Raw genomic sequence first — 7,819 nt, 5'->3', positions numbered from 1 at the left:
GTCTTCTGGCGGAGAGTTGTGCTCCGAGGAGCACTTTTTCTAGTTATTATTATTATTATGCCGCTGGGGGGTGCTTTAGGTGATATTGAAGTCACATAAATGCTCATAGTAAGTAATGGAACGTGACAATGATGTCACATGATGAATGACCCTACAGAGAGACACAAGGAAGTTGTTGCTATAGCAACTCCTCCAAACACAAACACAGCTTCTCTTTGTTGACCTGATGGTGGAAATACAAAGAAAAGATGAAAGTAATGCTTGAAGGAGAGGATAATAAAACATATGGTCTCTGTCGGGTGGAAACCTCATTATGTCCAAAACTGTACATTTTCAGGATTCAAATGAAAAATCGCGCCGCGTTTCGAGCTTGCAGATCTGCTATTTTTGACGCTTTTGTGTGGCGCTGTAGTATGATCAAGTAGGGCATTCACTTGCTAAACTAGAGGTTGATAAGAGTTTTTTGCCCGACAGCAACAATATAAAAACGATCTGAAAGTATTAAAGCTTTGTTCTGCCTCAGTACTAACAGCGTGAAAGTATTTTCACATTGTGTCTTTCCTACTGGAACACTTACATCCTACAGACATACTTTGTCTGTAGGATTTAAGTGTTCCAGTGATTGATCGGCATCCCACAGGGCTCTATACTTGGTCCACTCCCTTTTCCCCTCTCCACCAAATGTCTTGGCCGAGAATAACCAAACTAAATAGAGTACAGAAGTCCTGATGTCACTCGTTCATCTGGTTCGTAAAGTCATTTCTCTATGGAGAATAACATTGGGTCATCTTAGAATCGTCTCATATAAGAATTGTGGTCCAAAAATAAACAAACTGTCTCGGCGATATTATCAGGGAGGAGGTTCTGTATCGTTTATGATAGTCAGTCACTCATTTGATACAGTCTGTTTCTGGTGAAAAAAACTAATTCGGTGGAAGTAACATTATGGTTTTCTCACCGTCAGTTGATGCTTCATATCCATAAGAGTCAAACCGCCGGGGTCATTTGTTTATGTTTGGAACACAGTTCTTATTTGACGCGATATTAAACACGTCTATGGGGATATAGAACGGGGCTGGAAAAACGCTAACCAGGTAGGATGTGTAAATTACGTCAGACTTCGGTGCTCTATGGTCCATATTTTATATAGCACCTTTTTCCAACACGATTAACCATTAAATTCACACACACATCACACACCGATGGCAGAGGAAACCATGCAAGGCACCAACCTGCTCATCGGGAGCATTCAGGGGTTCAGTGTCTTGCTCAAGGACACTTCGACACTAACTCTGGGGAGCCGGGGATCGAACCGGGAACCTTCCGTTTCCCCAAGAGGCTGCTCTACCTACTGAGCCACTGCCTCTAAAAATCACAACCCCACTAGTATGATTTTTAGTTTTCTCTCTGTAAATATGCAGCATAATATCCAGATCCACAGACACATGGTAAATGATGAATCTGTGGTTGAATAATGTATAATGTGATGTTTTATACTGTGTTGAAATGGACCTTAGAATATGATGACTGGTGAGTAATAGATAGATGGATAGTACACTACAGGACAGGCAACAATGTATGCGTGTGTGTGTGTGTGTGTGTGTGTGTGTGTGTGTGTGTGTGTGTGTGTGTGTGTGTGTGTGTGTGTGTGTGTGTGTGTGTGTGTGTGTGTGTGTGTGTGTGTGTGTGTGTGTGTGCGTGCCCAAATGACGTCTCTCAATCTTACTTGCATGAGGGCCACACACACACACACACACGTTTATATTACTATACTTGTGAGGACATCAAAATTAAGAAATTGTCAAAAAACAGCCGATCTAAAGGCTCACAACACGTCACGCTGCGACACATTGTGAGCTTTTAGATCGGCTATTTTCCGGTGCAACTAAGTACAGTATAAATCAAGCATAAGATAACCCCAACACCTTAACCCAACCTCTAAATGTTTAATCCTAGTCTTAACCCCAACCCAAATCTTTTCCTAATTGTAAACCTGATAATTCCCCAAATCTTTTCTTAACCATAAAACAGCAATTGTTCTTGTGAGGACCAGGAAAAGTGTCCTCAAAATGTCTATTTCTCAAATTCTACAATACTTGTGGGGACATCTGGCTCTCACAGGTAGTCTCACACACACACACACACACACACACACACACACACACACACACACACACACACACACACACACACACACACACACACACACACACACACACACACACACACAGCTACATTACAGAAGAAAGAAGCAGACAGGATGGTGATGGAGTGACAGTGTGTACTTTGTACTTTCTTGTGAACACAAACCTCCAGTGAAGGTTGTGTGATGAAAAGGCAGAGTGTGTGATATCAAAATGAACTCTGTGTGAACTCTACCTCTGTCTGGGATAGAGTTACACGTGCACGCCCACACACAGTATTGGTACCATACTTTTGAGGATACTTTTCCTAATTCTAAAAATCTTTTTTTGATATTTTTCTAATCTTTTTTTTAACTCTTTAACCATAAAACAACCATTTCCCTTTGTGAGGACCAGGTAAATTGTCATCACTGTCTGTTTCTCTGTTTTCTAATCTCTCAAGAAAGACAGATTCTGCAAACACAAAAGGGAAACAAAGAGAATTTTCTTTTTTTTCACTGAATGGGTTCCCAGATTGCTCACACTCTAATGCATTGGTTCTCAAAGTGGGGTCCGGGGACCCCCAGGGGTACTTGAGGGGGTTCCAGGGGGTCCCCAGCTAAATGATGGATAGGAACCAAATGGACCCTTATGGGTCTGTAACTCTGAGAGTGTCCAAATGGAACCAAATGGACCCTAACGGGTCCATTTGGTTCCATTTGGACACTCTCAGAGTTAAATTAACATTGATTTTACAATATGAATTGGGGTCCCAGAGATAGAAATGCCATTAAATGGGGGTCCGTAGCCTAATGGATGTCAAAGTGGGGGTCCTTTAAAGTTAAAATGGTTGAGAATCACTGCTAGAGAGCCGTAAAAATCTTCTCTTATGGGGGGGTCCCTGGCATAGCTTTTCAAATGGGGGTCCGCGGGCTAATATGTGTCAATTTGGGGGTCCTTGACATGAAAAAGTTTGAGAACCACTGCTCTAATGTACTCGTGGACACAAGTGGCCCTCACAGGCATAGTAATACAAATGTACACACGAAAGAGAATGCTAAAAATGCACACACAGATGTTCCCAGATGATGTTGAGTCTCATATCACGATATGGATGTATTTCCGGCCCCTGAAATGTGCTTTACCATTATGCTACATTCACCCATTCACACACACTGCAATGGTAGAACACCGTCACACATTACGCACTAGTACACATTCACACACTGAAGGCGACCATACAAGGCAACGACCTGCTCATCGGGGGCATCTAGGGCAGGGGTCTTCAACAAGGGTTCCCGGGACCCCTAGGGGGGTCCTCAGAGTTACTACAGGGGAGCTGCCAAATGTTGTTTTTACATTAACCACATGAACCCTAGAATCCCTATTCTATGGGGAACATTAGCCAAACATAGTTGTGAGTTTGTAGATCGGCTATTTTTGGAAAAGAGCAGACCAAGTAAAGAGCCAACGGTCAGATGTATAATGTACTAAGTATGGAGGGTTTCAGTGGTTAAATGTCTGAAATGTACACATTAACATGACTCCAACATATTAATAGAACCAGAAGTCAACAAACCAAAAAACATGAATTTACTCAACACTGTTTGATAGTGCTGGCAAACAAGTCTATGAAGCCGTCTATGAAATCTATGAAAAGGTTTAATCTGCAACACAATTCTATACAATATGTATTGTGTGGTTGGGTCCCCGATTCAACTCTCTCTCAGCTAAGGGGTCCTTGGCCTGACAAACGTTTAAGACCCCTGAAAAAGTGCTTCAGTGTCTTGCTCAATCTGAGGAGGAAATTTTGGCACACAGCCAGCAGGAGCAGGGGATCGAACCGTGACCTTTCCAGCCTCCCAGGCGGGTTGCCAGCCGCTCTACCTCCTGAGCCACTGCCTCCCTACGTACGATGTGAGGAAACTCCTTTTATTCTACAAGTGCTTACTTTACTTTGATGCATTGTGTGTTCTGTTGTAGGATTGGCAGAACAATTTAGACCTAGTGACAACAAAGCTGTTCAGCACAGCACAGCACAGCACAGCACAGCACAGCACAGCACAGCACAGCACAGCACAGAGCACAGCACAGCACAGCACAGCACAGCACAGCACAGCACAGCACAGAGCACAGCACAGCACAGAGCACAGCACAGCACAGCACAGCACAGCACAGAGCACAGCACAGCACAGCACAGCACAGCACAGAGCACAGCACAGCACAGAGCACAGCACAGCACAGAGCACAGCACAGCACAGCACAGCACAGTAGGTGAATGGAGAGAAGGGACAGGCTGTGCTCTGTGTCAGACAGACAGGCTGTGCTCTGTGTCAGTCAGACATGCCTCCCCTCTGTGTCAGTCAGAAAGTCACATTAACAAGACTCAACATTCTGTCAGAATACACATCGTCGGGTGGAAACCTCATGTGTGCAAAACAGTTACTTTTCAGGAATCAAAAGCATCAAAAATAGCTCCTCAAAGCGTTTCTGAGCTTGTAGATCTGATGTTGATGCTTTTGTGTGACGCTGTAGAATGATCAAGTAGGCCGTTCATTTACAAAGAAACTTTTGTTTGTACACTTTCAAAATAACTAAATAGTTTTACAGTGTGGATTGAGGTCCCACATTTAAAAGACAAACAAACGTGCGTGCGTGTAAAAGTGGTTCAACAGGAAGATCAAATCAAGGTTATATCAGAGGCCAAAGCCAAAGAATACAGGGGGGGGGGGGGGGGGGGCACACACCATGGGGGGCAGGGGGGCACACACCATGGGATGTGGGAGGAGACCATAAAGTCCAAGAGGGACTTTTGGACAAATGTACCTTTTTTTCCCTGCGATTTCATAGGCCACTGTCTCCCCTCTGGGCTCCACACGTCCTAACACATTCTCCCCCACACAGCGGGGATACCATTGTCCTTTAAATATCGATTGGCTTTGCTTTAGGCTACACAACGACATTTCAATCCCACTCACATCTCACAGGTATGCTACGCTTCATCTGGCTTAGAGGCAGAAAACTGAATCTAATATATAACTTAAAGGGGCTACACCATGAATTAAAAAAAATATATATTATATATAAATATTGCCCCCTAATACGTTTTAAACAGGTTGTAAGCCTAAAAAACATCCAGATATTTTTTCTCACAATCTGACTGTGTCATTCCAAGCTTTTTCAGCTGCAATACAAAAACGTCCTATTGGGCAGGGGGGAGCTACTGAGCAATTCTGTCTGGCCATCGTCAATGCAAAATCAGACATCACTTGCACAGCCATTCTGAAATGGCCTGTTCAGACACGCCCATTCAGGAAATCCATGAAATGAGCATGAATGACTGAATGTTAAAAAAAAAAAAATTGGGGTACAAGAGACACTGGGGAGCCCAAAAAATACTAAAAACCTAAAAAAAATGAAATTCATGGTGTAGCCCCTTTAAGTTAAATCTCCCTGTTAAACTTCAAAGTTATGCCTGCTGTCTGAAGCCGGAGACAGAGTCTCCATGTGCCCAGACCCATATCTCATTGAAGAGCATAGATCCCATATATTATAACTCTATGGCATAGATATGACCAGGGAAAGTGTGCTCCATTGTGAATGGTAAGTGGAGATCTGATGTGTGGCCTAAATAATAAGACAAAAAACGTATGAAACAGGCACAGCTGTGAGCTACATAGGTTTCTAAACTCATAGGTTAAGTATGTCACCGCCACAAACAGACCTATAGCCTGCACAGGTCTAAAAGGCACTCCCACGTATACGTCACAGACCATTACTTGGACACATGAACACTGAGGATTTTACTGCATATGTTGTCTGTGAACTTTTCAAAGACTTTATGACCAAAGAAAATTGGCATAAATAAGCCAAGGTCCAGCCAGGGCACTCAAAAAGAATTAAAAGTAGAAAATACATCCTGGAAAAGGTGCAAGATGACATGCGTTGGAATATCTTTAATGTTTCATTTCATTGAATTAAAGGCCTTTTACATTTTTCAAACCTACAGTACCTTGAGTGCCAGGACCTGGATTATTCATGACAAATGTTTTTGGTCGTAACGCTTCCTCTCTCTCTGAATAGTATTCACTACCATCAGCACCAGTTTGAAGGACACCAGTAGAGCAGTTTGAAGGACACCAGTAGAGCAGTTTGAAGGACACCAGTAGAGCAGTTTGAAGGACAGGACACCAGTAGAGCTCCTGCTAACTCTCTCTCTTACAGGAATGATAACTTTCATCTAGGTTAATCAAACCAATCAATTGAATTGAAAATACATTTTGATAAGATAATTGAATTTTGGGGAAAACATTGAATTTTATTTTTTTTATTTTCATTCAATTTCTTCGTATCGATTCATCAATATAAAAACTGTTCCTCGTTTATCTGATTAATTGAGAAAGTAATCGATAGATGAATCGCAAAGAACATATTCGATAGTTGGATCGCTAATTTCATCAGTACTAATATTATATATAAGTACTGATGAAATTAGCGCCGATCATATTATGATCAGAAAGTCACACGGCTGCCAATTTGAGTGTGTGTGTGTGTGTGTGTGCGTGCATGAGTGCATGCATGTGTGCCTGTGTGTGTGCCTGTGTACATGTGTTTGTTGTGGTACAGTATGTGGTTTGCAGCCTCTCTTGACAGAGCATTCATTCAGAGTGGAGACCAAGCATGACTCTGGAACAAAACAATGAGAAGTTACCCTGAAAGTCCAACCTTTTTCTTTGGAAATGAAAGAGGATGAAAGAGATTTCCTTGGCTTTGGACCAAGACAGGGAGAGAAACACACACACACACACACACACACACACACACACACACACACACACACACACACACACACACACACACACACACACACACACACACACACACACACACACACACACACACACACACACACACACACACACACACACACACACACAGTCATTTCCAGTCCATGCCTAACAGTGGTATAGAGTGGTATCATTTAATTGATGAGTGTGTGACTGCTGCTGAGGGCGGTCCAATAGCGTTGTGCCATGAATGAAGTAAAGCCCGCCCACCCTCCCTCCCTCCCCCCACCACTCTCTCCTCCACACCAATTCACATGCATGCCCACAATCTCAGTCCCATCTGTCGGACTGATGCGCTGCCATTGGCAAATAGGTTGCCAGGCAACCATTCATTCACTACCCACAGCAAATTAAGCGTAGTAAACACAGTATAGTGTGAATGAAGAATCCAACTATATAAATGACGTTGATTGGTTACATTGTACACATAATAATGATACAATTTGTGCATAACAAACTGTAGGCTGATGATCATGACATATGTAGCCAATATGTATGTTTAACTTCACCAATGGCAATTCAATTAAAAGTAGGCTACACTATGCGGTTTCCCTAACAACCACTAACCAATCGCAACGTGATGTTATACCCCCAGCAATGGGATCATGCAATCCAGTGAGCCACTGCACTGTGAGTGTGAGCACAAGCTACTGTACCACTGCACCCATCACCTACTGTACCACTGCACCCATCACCTACTGTACCACTGCACCCATCACCTACTGTACCACTGCACCCATCACCTACTGAACCACTGCACCCATCACCTACTGTACCACTGCACCCATCACCTACTGAACCACTGCACCCATCACCTACTGTACCACTGCACCCATCACCTACTGTACC

Source organism: Gymnoscopelus microlampas (assembly GCF_963454915.1).
Source record: "Gymnoscopelus microlampas genome assembly, chromosome: 6".
In the NCBI taxonomy this organism is placed as follows: domain Eukaryota; kingdom Metazoa; phylum Chordata; class Actinopteri; order Myctophiformes; family Myctophidae; genus Gymnoscopelus; species Gymnoscopelus microlampas.
This window is presented reverse-complemented; position numbering follows the sequence as displayed.